This window comes from Haemaphysalis longicornis, unplaced genomic scaffold (assembly GCF_048455015.1).
Source record: "Haemaphysalis longicornis isolate Haplotype H1 unplaced genomic scaffold, Haemaphysalis longicornis Haplotype H1 scaffold_4, whole genome shotgun sequence".
NCBI classification, from domain to species: Eukaryota; Metazoa; Arthropoda; class Arachnida; order Ixodida; family Ixodidae; genus Haemaphysalis; species Haemaphysalis longicornis.
The window spans coordinates 111471359-111494575 of record NW_027526361.1 but is presented as its reverse complement, the minus strand read 5'-3'; the positions used below and the strand labels follow the sequence as shown (position 1 = coordinate 111494575).

At 47.1% G+C, this 23217-nt stretch overlaps 1 long non-coding RNA gene across 2 annotated transcripts in view; it reads left to right on the top strand.

The window, feature by feature from the left end:
* LOC144180493 (uncharacterized) overlaps window positions 1–23217 on the top strand; it is a 52555-nt gene that overhangs the window by 5455 nt on the left and 23883 nt on the right. For both annotated transcript variants that reach the window (XR_013324439.1, XR_013324438.1), the window contains 2 exons: window positions 9943–10079; window positions 10174–10250. This is a non-coding gene — a long non-coding RNA (uncharacterized LOC144180493). The remainder of the gene's footprint in view (window positions 1–9942; window positions 10080–10173; window positions 10251–23217) is intronic.

The window sequence follows — 23217 nt, the reverse complement described above, 5'->3', positions numbered from 1 at the left end:
CGTGAAACATACTGCACATTCTTTTTATGACAAAGAACGGTGGAGTAAACGGTTGAAGTTCCGAACGAACACGCAAGCGTGTGCGCCAATGCGTACGAAACTACCGCCGGCCGAGCTCGACATCTCGCCATCGCGCAGACAAATTTTCGGGTTCGAGGCTCTTAAGGGCAGCACGCACAGCCGCTGCCCCCAGCACGCACAGCCGCGACCTTGCTTGGTATCGTAATCCCTTCACAGGAGGTTGGCCGTCATATCGCCAACCAGCAAAGGTAAAAATAGAAACGAGGGGAGTAAGGAACAGCAAGCAGCGACGAGATAGTGACAGTCGTCGCAGTTTCGGAATGGTGTTGGCTTGCTGCTATTGTTAGGAGCTCGTTTCCAGTTTACAACCACTGAAAACTTCAGTTTGTTCGAGTACTTTACAATGAAATTTCGTTGCTACGTTTTGAAATGCCCATGTAGTACGGGCAAATCGTCGAGGGAGTGCGACATCCCCGGTGAGAAGATCTCCTTTCATGTGCTGCCCAACGACGAACCTTGGCGAAGCAAGTGGCTACGTTTTGTGAACTTTGCAAACGGAGGAGAAAGAGAGCTAAAGGAAGTACGAGTGTGCTCGCTTCATTTCCGAGGAAGTGATTACGGCAGGGACCCTTACGTTAGCTCACTCCTGGGACATGCTGGCGCTCGTCGCCGACTTCGTCAAATCGCCGTAAAAGCGCTCTGACCTTGGGAAAAAAAAATGCCGTAAACACCGCGCATTGACGCTCGTATCTCTCTGGTCGAAGCAGAGAGCTCGCGCGAACGGCTTTCCATACACGACACCGGCCAACTGGCATAAGCGATACTGCTACTGAAATTGAACTATTATTAACCGTAATAAAAATACGGCACATACGTACCAGTCTGTATTCGTCCGTCGCGACGGGGCTGACGAGGCAGCGGTGCCGACGGCAGGGCGTTCGTCTGTTGTGGCTATCGCGGAATGGTCGCTTTCCCGTCCACCGCGTATCCCACAACTCTTGCCGCTCGTGCACTTCGAAGCATTGAGCGTTCAAGTGGTGTGAGGTTGTTAAATGCAGCCCGAGCTCCTCGGCGAGAGTTTTGTTCTCCGGATAAGGCGATTCCATGACTAGGCCTTCGGGTACACTAGGTCTTACTAGTATTTTTAAAATGGCCGCCGTCTCGGTCGACTCCTGAGTGTGGGTGCTATATGGAGTCGACATACTAAGTATCTGTTTCATGGACCGGCTCGTATGACGCCATGGTTCATGTCACGGAATGTGCAATTTTAGCGGGAGATTTAAAATTTTGGCTTAAATTGCCTTATTTCTCAGTGAATAAAGCATCATTTGCTTCCGGGAAAGCGTTTGGGGTACTATGAAACACCTAATCTTTCGAATAAAACAAACTTTTGTTTTCTCTTCATGGCTCCTTTAAATTCCGCTAGCTTGCGAGGACCCGGCGGTTTTGTGAATATCTTCAGCAGCTGATTTTTGTTAATCATTTTTTTATGTCCAGGGCCAATTCAAGACTTCCGTATTTTCTTTTTTCTTTCGCGTGGACGTATGAACCGGCGTTACGATGGCAGCGAAAAATAGACAAGCATTCAGAAAAACAATCATTAACGTCATGGTTGGCACAAACTTCCGACCAATCTTTATTCAGTATACGCGTTTTGAAGTAATTCATATTTGTACTGGGTAAGAGTCCGTACCTCGTGTGAAGTAGACCATCATTGCGTGTAGTGGCTTTCAGATAGGCAATAACATTAGAGCAACCGGCACTTACGTCATAACGTATTGTGCGGGTAGTGTGTATTTTAATGCCTTGATTAATGATGAAAAGATCGAGACTGGTATGGCCAGCCGGTTTTACGCACATAGGTGTTGTAATTATATTCCTAAAACCGCAAGCAGTTATTTGGGTACTGCGCTCCCGAGAATGGATATTTTCATCCAGCATATTCATATAAGGGCACCACCAAGCGGCATGTTTGAGTATTTGAGTATTTGATTTTTATTTCTTGGCAAAAAGTTCTATCTCACTACGGCGGGCAGTCGCATTACGGCGAAGAGTGCATTTCGACTGAGCGTCGCAACACGGCGTTCAGTCTCAGTACGGCGAAAAGTGCGTTACGGCTGAGCGTCGCAACACGGCGTACAGTCACACTAAGGCGAAAAGTGCGTTACGGCTGAACGTCGCAACACGGAGGAGAGTCTCACTACGGTGAAAAGTGCGTTACGGCTGAACTTCGCAACACGGCGGAGAGTCTCACTACGGCGAAAAGTGCGTTATGGCTGAACGCCTCAACACGGCGGAGAGTCTCACTACGGCGAAAAATGCGTTACGGCTGAACGTCGCGACGCAGCGAAAGGGGGACTGTTTCAGCCGTTCAGCCGTTCAAATGATCTGCAGCTAGTTTCATTCAGCAATGTCGCAGCTGTGCGTTACGTACAAGAGCCTTCGTAAATATGTTGACGCGTCTTTCCCACATTTTCATTGTTTTCCGGCACTTGTTTTATTTTTTGAGTGTTTTCCGTGTTTATTTTTTATTGCTGAAGGTGGTGGTAGAGTTAAACATGCGTTTAATTTTTATATACGCATTATTTGTAGAGGCATTGGAAGTAGCCAGCATTATTCCTGTACTCAAAAAAAGGTCTCGCGGGGTTTATAGATAATTATCGCCCCATATCTATTCTTCTCTTCTCAGATAAAATTGAAAAAAAAAACTCACTGAGACCAGTCTTTCCCGCCATCTTAAAAAAATCCGCTTGATCCCCCTTTCTCAGTTTGGTTTTCGTGCTGTACTATCTACTATCATTATGACTGTGTGTCTAACAGACAAAATTAAACCGTTCATTGACCACGGTGACGTTCCTGTTGCTGTTTTCATAGACTTCTAGACAGCATTTGACACCAGGGGCCATGACGTTCTTTTAATATAGCTTGAGTGTTATGGGATAACCAGTCCTGCCATAACTTCGATATGAAGCCGTCTACTAATCAGGCAACAGACCGTTTTAATTTCTGCATCAACATCATACCCTGTCACAATTAACAGAGGAGTTCCTCAAGGCTCGATCTTAGGCCCATTGCTCTTTTTAATTTTCGCAAATGATCTTCCTGTCTGTTTTACTTCCTCAATGCATACTGCGTGTAGACGGCACCACCGTGTTTAACGTCAATCAAAATAGCTGTGCCTTGATCGGAATGCTCCAGGCAGACCTGTTTTCCTTTCGACAATTGTGTCTCCTTAAGAAATTATCTTAACGTACCTAAAACGTGCCTTTTGCTTTTCAGTTCCCTCAATAGAAGTTTTAGCCATCCACTCCCTTTAGTTTTCAGGTGGGGGGAGGTGTGATGGTCGATTCTCCCTTAAATTTTGTGAGCACGTACTTTCCATATCAAAGAAAGTTTGATTTGGCATCAGAGTTTACTAAGAGTTAGCCATACTTCAACTCTTATACACTCCCAACCATGTATTAAGTTTTTGTCCACAATCACGTAAATTAATGCATTTCTCTCTGGGCCGATACCCATGATACCCACATCGACAGTTAAGAACACTGCAGAAACAAGTGCTGGGCATTATTACATTTTCCCACCTGCAAGCATAATCTCCCCCATTGTTCTATACGCTTCGTGTTCTACCTTTACATCAACGTTATGGCTACATCATCGGTATCCGAATTCAACGCGCTTTGCTTAGCGCGGTAATTTGCTACTTTTATGTATACACACTAACTACGGCAAACATGTGATTAAATTCTTCACCATTTCGTTTTGGAATTCGACAATACCTTATTCAAATCTTCTAATTCGCTTGCGTTTTTAAATAAATACTAAATCGTTGTTGGTAAACACTTAACGTTTGATTGAATTTTAAATGCAGTATTACGTGTTCGTTTTGTGAATATGGCATTCATATCCCATTTTGCGAATGGATTGCCATTGTATAATTGTCCTTTTTTAGTGTACTTGCTTCTTAGTGTGATAATTGTTCTTAGACTTTTGTTTTATTCATTTTCCTCTTTTTTCTGTTGCGCGTTTACATACTGTTTTTAACATTTGTGTTCTACTGATGCATGCTATTTTCGCATTCTTTCGCAAATGAGTGGTTAACAAATGGACAGGATGGGCGAAAAATGGACAGATAAAACACTCAAGCATTCAATCTTTCAGTCAATCTTTCAAACAGACAATCTTACAGGCAATCGTATCGCTCTTGCGAAATCTGTAACCGGCATTTGTCGGCGATTCAGGCAAATGCGCATGATGTTTTCTTGTGCAACGATTGCTCGTTTTTTTTCCGTTGGCAGCCTCTGGCGTTGGTTATGATTTTTTATTTTGATTGTAGGGTTTAACGCGCCGACGCCGTGCAGGCGATGAGGCGCGCCGTAGTGGAGGGCTCCACATTAATTTTGACCACCTGGGGATCTTTAACGTGCGCCGAAATCTCGTACACACGGGCGTTTTTGCTTTTCGCCTCCATCAGAAAAGCGGCCGCCGCGGCCGGGAAGCGAACCCGCGACCTCGTGCTCAGCAGCGCAACGCCTTAGCCACTGAGCCACCACGGCGGGTCCTCTGGCGTTGGCGGCTTCTGCCACAAGGTGTATGTTTGACAATAGCCATCTATAGACACCGAAGAACACAACTAATGGATGTTGCGCGCGGGGTTAGGGTTGATGTCATAGTGGCTTTTATTGGTTCCCGGACAGTTTACCAAACACCGTTTTATCGAACACCGTTTTATCGAAGAAATGCCCGTTTTATTGAACGCCCTTTTATGAAATGCCATTTTATTGAACCACCTTCGTCCTTTTTATCGAAAGTTGGATTTTTTGGCTTTCACTGTAATTTTCAGTGTTTATTTCGCTTAACTGGTCTTTGCACTAACCTAATATGCAACTTGTTTCATTCGACATTGTCTCGACCGTGCATTATGTGCAGCCACCTGCATATATATGTTAAGGCGTCTTTCCATCCCCTTCGTTGATCTCGGGTACGTGTACTTTATAACTTTTTTTATTTTTTGCATGTTCGTTGATAGCCCTGAAGGATGTATATTCCAATTTTTTGTATTGCAATAGTTGCCACTATATTACAAACCCTAACCCTGTGCACAATATTCATTCGTTGTGTTCGGTGTATTAAGACTGGTATCACAAAATATACACGTTGCACCGACGCTCAGCATCACGTGATCAGGCTGCCATGGTCTCTGGTTTCACTCTTTGTAGGGTCACGTATGAGAATTCAAGTGACTTCGCAAGGGTAATCGTTGTGGGCGTCCTTGACAGCTTGGCAGTCCCACCACCTTCTCAGTTTGAATTTGAGCCATTTTTTCCTTTTTAGTTTTAATTAATGAAGTCCTTGAGAACAGTAAGGCAAGGCTTGGTAACCCGCTAGAAATAAACACCCTGCATATTAAGAGCTGGACATGCAGAAATCGGAGGAGGGTTTTAGTAGCTGTCCGGATTTAAGTTGCGACATTGGACGCACCAGCGCTGATTTGATTGATTATGGGGTTTAACTAGTCAAAGCAAGACCTCAGCTATGAGGCGCGCGTAGTTGAGGGCTCCGGATTAATTTTGAGCACTTCAGAATCTTTGACGTGCGCCGAAGTCCCCACACACGTGGGTTCTCGCTTTTCGCCTTCATCTGAAAATCGGCCATCTCGGCCGGGATCGAACCCACGACCTTGGGCTCAGCAGCACAGCGGAGAGCCACTAACAGCGCTTTAGCCCTTGCGCCACGGCGGCGAAGTTTCACCAGTGCCTGGGAGTGCCTTACTTACATAAACACACACGGCAAAATAATTATGTGCCTATACAAAACTGGAGTATGAAAAACTAAGAAGCATATCAGAACATTATAGCCTATGCACTAGAATGATGTGGTAACGGAGACCGATAATCATTATAACAGTTCCACCTGCACAATCAACCGAACAAAAAAATTGACGGAGAGAAGCTTTCGCACCCCCAAAACAATAAAATTAGAAGCCGTTCCACTCAATGTGAAAGCTGTCGGAAATGCAGAGCAGTGATTCGCCATAGTGGCCTGTACCGCCGTTATCCGCTTACTGCTACCACCCCATGCAATTCAAATTCCCCGCCTTCGCAGTGCTCGCGCGCCCCCTGCCTGAAACTGCGCCAGCGGGAGTTCTGTTCTCTTTGTTCTTTTCTCCCCGCACGTGCCGGCGTTGCACTGCAATCGTAATTGGGCCCATCTCCCCGCGAGGGGGACTCGAGTAAATGCGGCGCATAGGGGGTGGGTGTATTGCGTTAACGTTTAGTGTTTGGGGAGTTGGTGGTAGTGAATGCGTTGTATCAGCAGCTTCTTGACGTAGTTTGAATGAGTCAAGGATATAAGGCGCGTTCGTAGCCTCCCATTTCGTGCCGGCTTCGTGGCGCAGTGGGTAGAGCACCATGTACATTGCGTTCTGCCCGCAGGGTCGAGGGATCGAAACCAGGCACCGGGTAGTATTTTTTTATATAGTGTAGGGGAGGTGCGCACTACGACTACGGACGTCAACGCGGGTGACATCGTCAGTTACTGAAATGCTCTGCAATTAAAAGCATGCAGGAAATAAAAAGGGTGAACTTTACATACAACATATCCTGGCAAATAATAAGGACCCGCAGTGGAGACATAGAGGAAACTAAAAAAAAAATACTGCAAATTTTCGGAAATGAAAAAAAAACTGAGTAAACATTTTCGATAAAATGGCGTCGATAAACTGTCCGTCGATAAAACGGCGTTCGATAAACTGTCCGGACCCCGCTTTGGTTGCAATACAAAAACGTGGAATATATATGCTTGAGAGCTACCAAGTAACAAACAAAAAAGAAAACAAGTGCCCGAAAACAAAGAAAATGCGGGAAAAACACGTCAGCATATGTATGCAGGCTCTTGCACGTAACGCACACCTGCGGCAATGCTGAACGAAACTAGCTGCAGATAATTTCAGCGGCTGAGCGGCTGAAACTGTCCCCCTTCCGCCGTGTTGTGACGTCCAGCCGTAACGCACTTTTCGCCGTAGTGAGACTCCCCGCCGTGGTGCGACGTCCAGCCGTAACGCACTTTTCGCAGTAGGGATACTCTCCGCCGTGTTGCGACCCTCAACCGTAATACACTCTTCGCCGTAACGCGACTGTCCGCCGTAGCGGGACAATGCCAAAAAGGTAGGCCTCCACGGAGAGTGTCTCTGTGTTCCCCTCATTGTGGATTTGGGTTTTTTGATGGGGTTGTCTTTTGCCTAGTTAAAGCCGAGCGTGAGCCGCCGAGCGCGCATGTGCGACCATTGTTCGTCCTCTCCCGGCTTAGTGCCTGCGCGCACAAAGCCGATGTCCACGTAAAGATTTTCTTCTTTCTTTTTGTCAAGCGTTGTCGGCCCCTACGTAATCTCTCCGTCTTGTGCATGCAGTAACAGTATTGTGTTTCAAACGTACTCGTGCGCCCCTGTGAACTCTCAGTCGCTCCAGCAACTTCGCCACACGCACGGGCCGCCACCCTGCAAATATAAATAACTGTTGTCGCGCCTCCATTGTTTGCGCGAGCGGGCTAAAGGGGTGTGTGACACGCTTTCAGACTTGTTTTTTTACATGTTCGGGTATTCGACAGCTCACGGTAAGAGAAACACAGCAAAACCTCAGAACTGGGCAGTAGTGACAGTTATACAATGAAAAGGGGTTCTTTCGACAAACATGCGGCAAGATTTCAGAGAAGATTAGGCGCTATAGCTGTCGCCATTGCCGAGTGTCTGATTCACGGGATGGTGCTCCTTTAAAGGGTATTGGCTCCGAGGAGTTCGCACCATGTCCCCTCTACGCCGCGGTTTCTAGCCACTCAGATCGGACGTCGGAGCTTCCGCGCTCGAGCTACAAACGATCCGACCATTGGCTGCGAAGCTTGGACATCGCCCAATCATGTAGCATCTTTCACTGACGTCACTTTTGTTAGTTGGTGCGGTCGCCGCAAACTCCGCGTGGTAGTTATTCTTCTTACAGCCTTTGCAAAATAAATACCGCCTGATCGTCCGGATAAACGATGAAAAGTGTGTTTAGTTGAGCCAGTCTACGCAGTGCAAGCAACAACAGGAGCTTGATATATTCACTTTAGTGTCCATTTAAAGCAGCCGAGTAGCGTTACAGATGCGCTCCCGCAGGATTGGTGAACCGCGTATACCCGTTGGCTTCACCGCACGCGGTAGATCACCGTCCTGTGCGCGAGAGGAACACGAAAGCACCGTGGAAACAAGGGCTGTTTAAGCCCGTTCCGTAAAAAGGAAAGATACCCTGAAGAATGGTCTTCTGCCGCTGGGCTAAGGGAAGCTCTCTTAGTACACAAAAGCGGGTAATCATGGGCATGAGGGCCACGATATGAACGTTCTGATGTTAAACTTATAAAACAAAAATACTAATTGAACAAGCATGGCTCCAATGTAGCAAGATTATGGCAACTGCTTTTCTACTGAAACAAACAGCTTTTACAATTTGTTCGAAGCACACACTGTCGTAGTTATGGTCTTCATGTCACAACTGCTATCACCAACACAATTGCTGCGGAATGAAATCTGCTTTGTTGCATTACCCCGGTATATTTTTTCCAATCGTGGCTTTAGCCAGCAAGCTTTTCATCCCGTGGCCTGCCTACCATCACGGCAGCCTATTCCTGCTATCCCCATGCCCCTCGGTTTTCTGTTTTAAATAGCGCTAACCGGAAACGTACACAGAAAGAAAGACAGAACAGGCGATTACTACGTCCCCATTTGTTTTGGTTCAAAATATTTCCTTATCAACTAGCTCGGTTTGCTGTACTTCTGTTTTCTATTCTCAACCTCTGAAGGCGTTCATTTTTTTTACCGTTACATTTGCGTCACTGCACAAGTTGCTAACAATCACCAGACACATTTTGTTACACCAAACGCCATCTTAACATAATCTGCGCCTAATTGTTTTTCAAATGAACCCTTATTGTGGTTGGTCAACATGTCTGTCACAATTTTTACGTTGAGCCTTGATGGAATTTGCAATTGGGAATAGACGCATCTTGTCTCTCAGGGAAAAATTACAGTGGGTTCGCTTCCCGGCCGCGGCGGCTATTTTTCTGATGGAGGCGACAAACGCGAAAATGCCCGTGTGCTCGAGATTCCGATACCCGTGAAAGATCGCCAGGTGCACGGTCCAAAGTAATCCGGAGACCTCCACAAAGACGCGCCTCCTCACCTGATTAGCGTCGGCACGTTGAACCTCGCAATCAATCAATCAATCAATCAATCAATCAATCAATCAATCAATCAATCAATCAATCAATCAATCAATCAATCAATCAATCAATCAATCAATCAATCAATCAGTCAGTCAGTCAATCAATCAATCAATCAATCAATCAATCAATCAATCAATCAATCAATCAATCAATCAATCAATCAGTCAGTCAATCAATCAATCAATCAATCAATCAATCAATCAATCAATCAATCAATCAATCAATCAATCAATCAATCAATCAATCAATCAATCAATCAATCAATCAATCAATCAATCAATCAGGAAGTGACAGTGATGAATGAATGGTTTTAATAATGACATAAGCAAGAGTTGAATGTTGTCTGCCTCGTTGTGTTGAAATGTTCTCCCACATATAAAACAGCGGATGGTCAAACCAGCGTAAGTATTTTTTGGTGCACAGAGAAAAAAAACACTATACGTGGAGTGGGTGATCCCTTGCGTTACTGACAGCGTCTTTCCATTGCGACACACTAAAAAGATTTTTAATATTGTCATTCAAAATACTTTCTGGCATTTACTTAACGTGAAGTTATCCTCTCGAATGCTTGCATAACCAATAGCCCTAAGAACAGCCGTCACAAGACCTAATTTTCTGCACGTGGCCATGTAACAAGTAGGTAAAGAAAACCTTACCGTTTTTTTACAGTTCATGAACACAACAGATGTCATTTGGACCTACAACGTGTCAACCGCCCTTGAAGCACACAAATGTAGACATGATGTGGTGACATATATAAATAGTTCTTTAGTTCGATTTCGACGATATTACACCTTCCGGGGGATGTAAGTAAATATGTCATTCTGAATTCATAGTTTCTGAGCTAGTCGTGTTACTGAAAGCGCGTTTAATTTAAAAAAAAATTTTTGCTGCATGCAGGACTGGTTCTGATGTGTTCTTGGGAATATTTTGGCCCGGTCCCCTAAAGCCAAATACCATGTTGCTTGCCAAAGAAGGTGAGGTTGATGCACCGTAGGTCAGTTTAAACCCAAGTATAAGCTGCACGATACTGACAACTTGGAAGTGTCCGCTACTCTCTTAAAAATAGCCGCAGATGGGCTTAACCACAACACTCCAGAAGGACCAATCATCGTGACCAAATGTGCAAACTTGGCGAATGACAAAGTCCAGCATTAGATTAGAACAAAAAATAGTATCTGCGCTGTGACAACAGCGAAAGGCATGCATTGGCCCATTTGTCACAGCGAAGGTACTATTTTAACACGAAAGTGTTTTATTACGGGATACACAAACGTTTGAGTGACGTCACATCCCTCACGGGAATGACGTCAGTACAACGAAGCAAGTGGCCTGTAAAGGGTTCACTTCTGTACACAGGGTCTTCTTGCTGGGAAGCAACCTTTAGATTTAAAGAGTACGTTATACTTAGGGTTGTTCGTTTTAAGGTTTTATATTTTAACACTAAAGTGGTTTTTGCCGGCATACACCAAGATTTCACTGACGTTATATCCGACACGGAAATGACGCCAGTACACCTTTGCGAAGCGTTCCGCCAGCACGATGTCACTCGCCAAGCACACCCACAAGACAGCCATCGACTCACAAATCACGCACAGCTGCATATTTCGCTACGCATTTCACTTTCGTGTTTACCGATTCTTATCAGAGGAATCAACCACAATTTCTTGTTGGAATCGCATGCTTGGTTTTGTAATTCGCCAAATTTGGATATTTGTTCACAATGATTGGTCGTTCTAGGGCGTTGTAGGGAAACCCACCTGCGGCGATTTGTAAGAGTGTAGGACCCATTATTCCAAACAACCGCAAGCGATAATATTGAAGATATGATCGCTTTAGCAATACACGCTCTGTTAACATCTGGGGCATTTTTAGGGCATAAGATGGGCGGGCAAGTATTTTTATTTGATATTGAACATTTTCAACCAAACATTCTGCTTTTTTCCAATATAGAATCATATATCTTACAGTCTTTTTCATGAACCATTTTGTGAAGTGAAAGTAAGAAAAAGTGTTGTAATCGGTACCATGGTATTCACGGTATTTGCATGTAGCTAACCGTAATTTAACATCAGAGGTTCCTTCAATCACTTCTGTTACCAAAATATAGATCCTCTAAGTGTAAAGTGTTATTCAGTAGTTGTAAAGACGTAGTTTTTGTTGCGGCTGTCTTGATACGAGATATAGCCTTAAAGAACCCTGAATAGAGTTACAAAGGTTGAAATTTAACGCACCACCTGTAGAGTACGCCTCCTCACCAATTTATGCCAAATCTTACACTTCTGCGTCCATCAGGGGCCGCACATACAGGCAACAAAGTGTTTTGTTCTTTCAATGTTAAAAAGATCTACAACACTTTTTAAACTTTTCTCTAAATTAGAAATGCTTTCAGAACCAAGTCACCCATCGCATTCGGTGCTTAGAATCAGGGTTCGCAAAGAGCGTAAAGCAAAAATTACTGTTCTCTGCCCATGAGATAAAGTAGAAATTTCCCCAAAAGATTTTGTCTGCTGTCTCGTTCTGAACAGTCGGAACTCCTTCAGCTACCGTCAAAGAGGAGATCAAAGGTACCACCCGACATTGGAGTTCATATAGTAAACAACCCGATTCCAGAGGTCTCTACCCTTAAAATCTCGGGGATGCTTATCCAAAATAATCGGTCTAACACACAATTCCTCAGAAAATGGGAACAACATGTTATTCAAACTATAGGACTCATCAGACGAATCTCCAACCGCCGCAGGGGTCTCAAGGAAGAGGAGAGGATCCGGCTGATCAAAGCTTTTATTATCAGCAGGATCACGTACTCCCTGCCCTACCTGAACCCGACTGCCACTGAATTAGATAAGGTTAATCGGCTCATCCGAAGGGCATACAAATCTGCCCTGCCCCTCCCCCTTAACACGCCCACTGCCAGATTCGAAGGCCTTGGTGTGCACAATACTGCAGAGGAGCTTATCGAAACCCACCTTTCGAATCAGGTCGTCCGTTTGTCTAAAACTCCCACTGGAGCCCATATTCTCAAGCGGCTAGGTATAGGTCATATTGACTGCCCTGAGGCTAAAATTCCCGTTCCTTCTAAAACACATGCAAAGCTTATCATTAAACCAATACCCTGCCACATGCATCCCATATACCACTCGAGCCGCAGAGAACAGAGAGCACGTGCTCTCCAAAAACTACTCCAAATACAGAACAGCGAAGCGCCTGTTCCCAGCCCCAAACGCTAACATAACAAAACAGCAGCAAACACTGTTTCGGCTGGCACTAGCCTGAAGACTCAAAAAACCAGCGAGGCTACATCTATTCAGATATGGTAAAAACACCCTTACCATTATGTTTACGGGGAAAACTAATTAATACCCAAAAGCACATCATTTGCGAGTGCCCCCAATACGTTCAAATTATGAAGCAATACACTGTATACTAGCTGAACTCACCTAGAACATAAGAAAAGCAACGTGACCTGATTGACTTCATTCATGAAGCCGTCAGCGAAAGCCTGGACCGAGGAATTCGAATGTAGCAATGCTCTCTACTATTCATGTCCCCCTTCTATCATTCAAGAAAACGTTCAATTTCCCTCTCTGTCGTTCTCTCTATCTGGGTGTGTGTCCGCAATTGGCCGGTTTCACAAAATGCTGCACCCAATCCATATGTCGGAGGGGAAGACACTCGTGGCTCGGGCTGTTCGGGCGGCATCCAGTCAATACTGACCGCAATCTCTGAGAGCGACTTTCCATCGCGGCGTGTATTCGCAAATCACCGCCGATAACCGCCATCCGTCACATGAGCTTAGCTTAGTTTGTAGATATAGCGCGTCGTTCACGGGAAATAAAAAGGCTGAAAAACGTGAAGGGTTTTCAGCAAATGGAAAGGCACCTTCTTGGTCGGCGGGGACGTTCGCACATGAATGGGCACACCGGGGCAACTAAACCTAGTTGCCGCCCTCCAACATCACGCTCATGGCGAAAAAAGGTTACGCCTGCGGGAAAGGGGACGACAGTGTTGTAAAAAATACACTAGGGATCGTCACCCTCACTGCCGGTTAGAGCGGCGGCTGAATAAGCGCGGTACTATTAAGCCCACTCTGCCGGAACTGGCCACGGTGGGACCTGTTCGCCGCAGCTGCACCGCATGCAAGAAACGCAAGCGGGCCGGCAGTCGGTGAAGGTATTCAAAACCTTCCGTGGGCCATAGAGTTTCTTAGTAAGTATACTAGAGAGGAAACTGCGCCTTGTAAGCCATGTCGTCGGGGGGGTTGATGGGAAGGCCCCCTTTTTGGCTTGGGCTTGGCATGACAATTAGATTCTTAAGCGGTTTTTGGGATTTGCTTTCATCACTATGCATTAACACGTTTACGAGCTACAAGGAAGCCGAAATCCTCCCGTTTCTGTGGTAGCCGTGTTCAGTGAAACAGCAGGCAATGCGTGATTGCACCTGACGTTGCTCATGCCGCAGTCGAAGGACATATGACTGAGCGGGTAATATGCCACCGCGAAATTTGTAGCCGACGAAAAGAAGAAACAAATCGTACTTCGACGATGACAAGATACGACAGATAATGGCGCTTGTATGCGTCCTGCCTTTCCATCGTCCACGACTGTTTAACGCCACGTTTTCTTTTTAAATGCGGAGCATTTCTTAGGCTCGCGATGTCACTCGTCGATGTTGTCGGCGCCGTCCACACGCTCACTGCGCATGCGCGTCGCGTCGAGGTGCAGGTGCGCGTCTCTCCCCCGTACCCTCCTCGCTCTCAACAACAGGTGCGGCGGTGCGGGAGGAGCGCGTGTACCCCGTGCCCTCCGTCGCTCTCAACAACAGCTGCCGTGGTGCGGGGGGAGCGCGTCTGTGCGCGCATGCGTCGTAGCTACCCGTGCGCTGCGTCGCGCTCAACAGTAACGGCGGCAGGGCGTGTACACGTGATAACGGCGTGGTGGGTGCGTGGAAAGTTCGCGCGCTTGTGTACGGAAGTGTGCGCATGCGCGTCTCTCCCCCGTACTCCTCTCCCTCGAACGCGGGCGGTGTGTATATAAGCGGCGGAGCGCGCGTTCGGAATTCAGTCAAGGGCGTCTTTGCTTGGCTTTCGCTTGACTTGACGCTTTGCTTGACGGCACCAAGCAATAAAGACAGACTTTAACTTTACACTCCTTGCCTTCGCTTCTCCTTTATTCAATAAATAAGAATATTAAAGACGAAATAACAATTAAGCATTCCCAAACCATACCCAATTATGCAACATTCACGCGATACCCCCACCACTCTGCGACGCATTTACTCGAGTTCCCCCCGTGGGAAGATGCGGGCGGGTTTTTTTTTTCTGGTTAAACAAGCTGGCGGTCGGTGCACTGGTTCACCACGAAGGCAACGTTTTCATAGGCACGCTCAAAAAACTTTCGAAACTCTTCAAACAGCTTATTATTTGCAATAATAATAAAATTAATAGAACCACAGTCTATAATCAGTTACCCTCCAAATATTAACATTGCTCGCAACTAAAACCTTGGCCTGCGGAATAGCAGGCAAAACCGTCCCGGAAAAAATAGGCTTTCCTTCCTTTTTCCTTAGTTATAAAACAGCCTGTTTTTATTTTCCACTTACATAATTGCACACTCTGAATAAATTTGCGGTGACTAAAACGTCTCATTACAAGCCAATGATGAAACTAAGGCGAGCGCGATGTATAATGGCGGCCCATGACGACACAGGCGACCTTGATGTGAGCCGCTAGACGCTAGCGCCAGTTTCCTCTCTAGTGTATACTGTAAGAAACTCTATGCCGTGGGCAAGCGTGTTGTGTTTGTAGCCCCGCTACCTTGCCCCTCAAACCACTCCGCGCCCCACACGCTAGGTTCCCCAATAAAGCGAACCTTGTAATGGCTAGGCGAAAGAGGTCCTGTGTACACAGAAAGATCTTCCTTTGCAACCTGACAAGCTTGGGGCAAAAAAACATGTTGTATAGCACATAGAACTTAGGGGACAGAGTGAGGCTCGGTTTATCTCGTTCCTTAGCAAAGCCGGCGCGCAGCTATAGCTGCTGCGTATAGCGCAGATCAAGCGATAACAGGGACGAGGGGCAGGCGGTGGTTCGGGCCGTTCGGGCCATATAGTTTCTTACAATATACACTAGAGAGGAATCTGGCGCTAGCGTCTATGCGGCTCATATCAAGGCCCTCTGCTTCATCATGGTTCGCCATTAAAAGCATTGAAGGACTCTGGTTTCATCATTGGCTTGGATTGGAACGTTTTAGTAACCGCAAATTTAAACAAAGTGCCACAAAAACGCGAAAAATAGTGTGCAATTATGCAAGTGGAAAATAAAAACAGGCTGTTTTAAAACTAAGGAAAAAGGAAATAAAGCGTATTTTTGCCGGAACGGTTGTGCCTGCTATTCCACCGGCCAATGTTGTGGTTACGAACAAGGTTAATATTTGGAGGCGGGGGGACTCATTAGAGACTGATCTTATTAATTTTACCATTATTGCAAATAGTAAGTTGGTTGAAGAGTTTTGAGAAAGAGAACGGTCGCAATTGACACAGCGTGCGCAATTTTAGTTTTGGGGTCCTACTCACAAGATTCTCAGTTCACTCAATCAGTGGTACCAAAATGCGCAGTGTTCACTGTTGACATTGGTCGTGGATGGGTATGCCCAAGGCGGGACAGTCTGTCAGACCACTACACCAATTTGTAGAGACCGTTTTCAAGGGCGTACTGGGTTATTACTGAACTGGCGGGGTCTTCACGGACACGATTAACGTGCTCAATTTCACTCACGGGTGCAGGGCCTACAGTTAGCAGCTGATGGCAGTTTTGGCGAATATAGGACAGAGCCAAATTAAGAGGAAGAGATTTGCTATGGCATCACTATTACAGTGGGAGCGTCGGTGCAATTGAAAGCCTGCTGGGACTGACCCCTTATGTATAATGTGTGGTGTATACGCTGCATTTGCATACACTTTATTGGCGAATGCCTCGCCCAGACGAGAGAAGGGCTTGAGAAGTGCAAGGGTGCCAACCGTAGTTTCATCTTGGAAACGCTTACCGCTTTCTTTTTGACGAGACGTAGCTGGAGTTGATAACCTGCTTGGAGAGGGGGGGGGGGGGGGGGTCAGATGATTTTAGCCTCTCCATGGCAGCGTCGTGATCCTTGTGTGCCGGAAGTATGTCCCGGAGTCCAAACAATGCGAATTTTGAATGCTTCTATTTGTAGATCTCGTATCGTAAGGATATTTGTCGCCGTAGTGTTGGTTGAAAACGGACGGTTCAAGTCTCGGACAGCAAAATAACAACCCGTGATAATGCGACATTTCTTCGCGGTGAGATGGGCGGAATGGTCATAAATTTGGTGGGTGGCTGCCAGAAGGCCCATAAGTTCTACTTCTTCTACAAGGCCGTATGTGTTGGAAGTTTGCCAGGATCCATCCAATTCCGGCATGTCGGTATATGTACAGGCAATGGCGGCCGTGATCCTATTCGCTTATTGCGCCGAATCGGGCGTCGACGTGGAACACCGACGGAGGGGAGTCCCCACGGAGGGATTACTGGCGGCAAATCGGTGCTGTCAGAGTCACTACTCAGGCGGTCCCATTTCGGGAGTCTTTTTCCTTGTGGCGAATGGCCCAGATGATATTCGAAACGTAGTTTGGTCTCTTGGATGAGGTTAGTGAGAGGCGGAAGAGGAACTGCTTCGTGGAGAGTATCTACTCGGGTGAATGAGGGGAGTCAGCTAATAGCACGGAGAAGGTGCCGATTCATCTTATGAAGAGCATTAACATGTGTCTGTCGTATCTCATAGGCCGGGAAGCCGTAAGTGAAACTTCCATGTGCCACGGCACGCACGAGGATGGTACAAGCTTCTTGGTGCTATATTTATTGGATATCGGTGCAACGAGGTGTAAGATGGAACGCCAGGTTTTTTTAACTGAGGCTATCCACTGTTATGGGCTATTACAGCTGCTGACTGGAACGCACAGCAGTCGAATTATACCGTTGCAAGATTGAAGGAGGGTATTCCCTACTTGAAGGGAGATAACCTGTTCCTTACTTGTACCACGTTTACCATCGACGCTGATCAGTTATGTCTTTGTGAGTTAGAGCTGTAGCTAGAGCTTTGTGAGCTGTAGCTAGAATTGGGACAGCGTATGTTCCATGCTCAGGACGGCTGCTTGCAACTGTGTTTGCATAGCTTCTTTGGTGTCATAATCGGTGGCTTCTGTTCATCCCACAATGTCGTCCGCATAAAGTGCGAACAAGGCGGCAGTGTCCTATTGAAGAGTTAGGGCCACGCGGTTCATTGCAAGAATAAAGAGGAGAGGAGCCAAAATGGACCCTTGTGAAACTTCTCTGTGCAGGTAGAACGTAGTGGGCTGATGGGCTGGAAGGTTAAGCGGATCGGTCGATGCTGAAAAAAGCTGCGTACGCAGGCCTTAGATTTTTGGCTAGAAAAGGCGAGGGCAAGTTTCTGAAGGATTCCTGATTGGATGACATTATCAAATGCCTTGTGCATATCTAAGGCGAGTGCGTAGTTTGGAAAGGCCTTGCGCGAGGTCAGATTAGTAACTCTCCGGAGCAGCCACAGATAATCGTGGGTAGCAAGGTAGGGGCTGGAGCCCGTAAGAGCGGGATAAAACCAATTTGTACCCTACAAGTGGTGTACGAACCGATTGTTCAGCATTCGCTCGATAAGCTTACATATTACAGGGGTAAGAGCGATGGGACGGAGATTCTGAGGATGACGAGGATCTTTACCGGTTTGGGTATTGGATAAATAACCGTTACCTTCAGGGACTCAGGTATCTCGCCTGAGTCCTAGGAGTGTTGGCCAGATGTAGTATGGTATCGAGGCCGTGTGGGCGAAGGTTCCGGAGATCTTGCAATTTAACTTGATCGTGACCAGGAGCAGACTTGGATTTACCTTGAGAAATGCTGTGGTGAAAAAAGATATGGGATCCAGTCATATCGTGTTGAGGGAATGTCACTTCAACTTGGATTGTAGTAAATTGACACAAGAAGCATCGGTTTGCCTCATGGTTGCGTGACAAGGACAATAACCGCTTCCCTGTCGCCATTACATGCTTGGTTCCAACAGTCCTGGGCAGCGTGGCAGGATTTGTGAACAAGTAACACCGCTAACCTTGGGGTCGGCCCATGTGGGGAGCTAGCTTGGCTTGGAATACTGGAATCTGAAAAGGGGGTGTAATCTAAAATTTTACAAGGACCACATGTTTCCTGAAGCAGTAATGCCATAGGAGGGAGCGTTTTCATCTGGGACTTGAGGAGCGGGCCGGTTTGTGAAAAACTATGGCAATTTTATTGTAGTATTCTCCAATTAGGAGAAAGAGCTGGGAGGAACATTGGACGGCTAATGTATTTTTTTGGTTTCGTTTCGCTTGGAGGGGGCGCTGAGGTCTACTGAGTTCCCACTGTTTGACCAAATTTCTCCATGAACTGGCGGAGTTTATCTTCAATTGCAGTCACCTGATCTTGAAGTGTAGCTATTTTGATGAGCGCTTGCTGCCATGCTTTGGTTGTTTCAAATTTGATACGGGCATCCCTTTGACTAAGCATGTTGTCCGTTATACAAGAGCTTGTCGCGGGTGCCTGGGTAATGTTAGTGGATGGCTTGCGGCGGCTTGTGCGTGACCGGCCACGGCGTGCTGCGGCAGAACTACTTAACCCAGCGGGGGGCGACTGCCTGCGCGTTGCGGTGTTTCGGAGGGCGGCCACTTCCTTTTGTAAGGCCGCCACCATGGCGCGCATTTCGGCGAGGCTTAGAGGGAGCTGGGCATTTTCAACTACTAGAGGATGGTTTGCCGGTAAAGGAGCAATTGAAGGGGGCGGACCGGATGAGATGCCGGAGACGGTGGAAGCCCATGCAACCCCTGGCGGTGTAGATCGAGAACATCTGGGGAAGGCCTTTTCGGGGAGCGTCTTCTTGGAAGAGGCTGATCGGTTGTTCCGTTCTTCACTTTTTGGAAGGCGGGTCGGGCAGACCTTACTAACAGCGAGGTGTCCTGTTTCTTTGCATAAAACGCAATATGCTGCAGAGTCACATTCAGCGGTTTCTGGGTGGATACGGCCGCAATCTTTACACACGCTCGGAGATGGACAGAATGTAGCCATTTCTCCCTGGTGGGGCAGTTAATGCACACCAGTCGTTTTGGTTTGTATTCTGCCACGGGTACTATCTATAGGGGTTCTAGAATCTTGCCTCGGCGCTGTTCCATTTCGAAGGATGCGAGATCAGGGAATGGTGTTGAGAGCGAAGCAAGATAGTCGCCAAAATGGTAGTCACCTGACTAACAGCGAGGTGTCCTGTTACTTTGCATTCTACGCATAATGCTGCACAGTCACATTCAGCAGTTTCTGGGTGGATACTGGCACAATCTTTACACACGGTCGGATATGGACAGAATTCAACCATTTGTCCTAGGCTGGGGAAGTTAAAGCACACCAGTCGTTTTGGTCTGTATCCTGCAACGCGGACTAACTATAGGGATTCTAGAATCTTGTCTCGGCGCGGTTGCATCTCGAAGGTTTCGAGATCAGGGAATGGTGTTGAGAGCGAAGCGATATAGTCGCCAAAATGATTATCATCGCAGGAGGTGGTAGGAGGAGCGGCAGGCGAGAAAGCCATTCGGCATCAACATGCTTACGGCCGCTCTTCTATCGAACGGTGAAGGTATACTCTTGCAAACGCAGGGCCAAACGCGTGAGTCGGCCGCAAAATGGCGAAGGTTAACGAGCCAGCAAAGTGAGTGGTGATCTGTGCCGATGGTAAATGGGTGGCCATAGCGATAGGATCTAAATCTTTTCGTGGCAAACATGACAGCGAGACACTCCTGTTCGGCCACTGCGTGATTATATACTGACTTGCTTACGGCTCGACTGGCGTAAGCAATAACGTGCTTACTTTGATCTTGAGGTTGAACTAGTACGGTCCCTATTCCAATACCACTAGTGTCGGCATGAACTTCTGTAGGAGTCGAGTGGTCATAGTGCTGAAGAATAGGTTCTGACGTGAAAACGAGTTTCCCCTGACGGAAAGCGGTGCCGCTTTCAGATGTACACATGAAGGGAACATTTTTCTGAAGTAGGGATGTCAAAGGGTCGGCTGTGTGAGCGAATACAGGTATAAAACGGTGAACATAAGAACAAAGGCCCAAAAAACGTCGAAGCTCCTTAACAGAACGTGGCTCCTGAAAGTCACTGACAGCTTGGAGTTTCTGTGGGTCCTGCCTGACGCCGCCTGTATCGACCAAAAGGCCCAGCACGAGCGTTTGGCCGTCTCCGAGTCGGCACGTCTTAGCATTTAGGACTACGCCAGCTTTTTCCAAGCACTGAAGGACAATGGCTACGCGCATGTTGTGTTCGTTGAAGGTTCGTCCTAAAATAACGACATCTAAGTAGCACATCCATATCTCGCATTTTATTCCGCGCAGAATTGTGCCCATGAAGAGTTGAAAGGTTGCCGGGGCATTACAGAGCCCAAAGTGCATTACGTTAAATATAAATAGTCCATCGGGCGTTACAACAGCAGTTTTTTAAATGCAGATCATTTCTTTAACTCACATGTTGCGTCCGCCATCCGTCCGCAACAGCTCAGCGCGCAGGTGCGCCCTCTCCCCCACTCCTCCTCTCCCGCATCACGCTACCCTCCTCGCTCTCAACAACAGGTCCGCACCCCTCCCCCTACACTATATAAAAAAATAATACTTATCGGTGCCTGGTTTCGATCCCACGATCCTGCGGGCGGAACGCAAGGTACAGAGTGCTCTACCCACTGCGCCACAAAGCCGACACAGATTCAAAGGCTACGAACGCGCCTTATATCCTTGACTCATTCAAACTACGTCAAGAAGCTGCTGATACAACGCATTCACTACCTGTGGGCGGAACACGAGGTACATGGTGCTCTTCCCACTGCGCCACAAAACCGACACAGAATCAAAGGCTACGAACGCGCCATATCCTTGACTCATTCAAACTACGTCAAGAAGCTGCTGGTACAACGCATTCACTACCACCAAGTTCCCCAAACACTAAACGTTAATGCAATACACCCACCCCCTATGCGACGCATTTACTCGAGTCCCCCTCGCGGGGAGATGGGCCCTATTTTTTGTTTATCCTTACGGTCCATGAGAGTTTGTCGATAGCCTGATCTCAACGCAACGGTGGAACAGTAGGAGGGGTAATAGAGACAGTCTATGGCGACACCTGTGCGGGGCAGCAGGTGGACATCTTTCTTGGTTACAGCATTGACGCGTCGATGATCTACGCAAAATCGCCATGAACCGTCCTTTTTGTCACAAGAATGACAGGCGGTGCCGAGAGACTGCAGGATTCTTTAATAACGCCATTCCTCAGCATTCGCAGGACTTTTACGTCGATTACTCATCGCTCGGACGGGGTAACGCGGTAAGGCTTTTGGTGAATTGTGCGTGCTCCTCCAGTACGTATTTAGTGCTGAATCCGAGTAGCAGGATCTGCAGGAAACCTTTGCTGCTGATAAAAATCTAAAACTCTTACGTGCTGGGATAGAACATCACTAGGGCGTGGCGTTCATCCGGCTGAAGTGAGGGGTTATTCATGTCGACCGAATTAGAGTTCATTTAACGAGTGTTCACGGATGGTCCCGACTCTTCAGTTAAAGTGACTATCGAAGTGGATGTATACTCCGTTCCGTGCATCACATTGAGACCACGTAGTAAGACTATTGGTTTGATGGAGTAGTTGACTGTCCACAAATGAGACTGGCCCCGGAGAAGTGAAATGGCTGCACTGGAAATTGGCCATTCTTTTGGACGCAATTGTAAGGTGAAGCTCTACAGGAGCGCCAAATTCACGCAGTGGGGATCACGCCCTTGCAACTCTCAAAAATAGGAATGATTGCCTCCTCTTAAACGCTAAGGACGCTCTGATGGCAAACAGTGTCTGCAGCAAGTGACGATAAAGGAGTCTGGTAATGAAAACTTCTCCATTTTTACAGTAAACTTTGGCACCACGCTGCTTCTAAAAATCAATCCCAAGTATCACGTCGGGGGTTGACCGTGTCCGAAGCAAAGATTTACCGAGCGTATGCCAAGAGGGCGCATCGACTCACCACCCACACCACGAAATGTAGCCATCTTGTCCAAACTAAGCACCACCCTACGTTCAAGCCTGTTTTTAAAATCAATACTTGTCACAGGAGCTGTAGCTCCTGTATCAACTAAAGCCATTGTTCAAGAACCATGAACCACAATTTGAACGTTGTTTTTTAGCGTGCAGCTCAGGCGAAGATAATTGTATTGTAGACAATCCGGTCGGAGGTGTATAGTAGACGTGGTTTGCCGAGCGATATCACCTCCATTGGTCGCGCCATCTAGTTTCCCAGCGGCGGTGACCTACGCCGAGGCGAAGGCGAACGTCGCTGACGGAAGGTAGGCGGTGTAAAACTGCGGTCTGAAGCCGGTTAATTGTGACGTGTGGGCGGTGGTCTTCAAAAAAATGAGCTCGTCAGCCAGGGGTCATCGTAGCGGGATTCGCCAGCCTCAGAGCGGTAGAACACAGGTGGATGGTCGCACCTTGTTCCTTGGCGTCGGCGACGTCCGTAGTGGGATATAAGGCCTGTCACGCCACATTTATAGCAAACAGGTGGTTCACGGCTAGTGTCGCTCACGGCCAGTGTTGCATTCGACATACGCGTCATGGAAACGTGGAGTATAATTGGATCGTTGGGTAACGCGACGGTAATTTCCGGGATCGTACCTGGCTGACTCGTGGTGACGAACACGTCGAGAACTCTCAATAAATATAGGCCCCTATCAGAGATCGTGCGGCGGTAGACTCCTCGGCGCACGGCGTACTTTAAATTTTAACCCAGTTTTAGTTTTGTCTTGTCCTCGTGCTTCATCGCCTGCTGTAAATACTTGTGTTTACCCATCAATAGACTTTTAAAT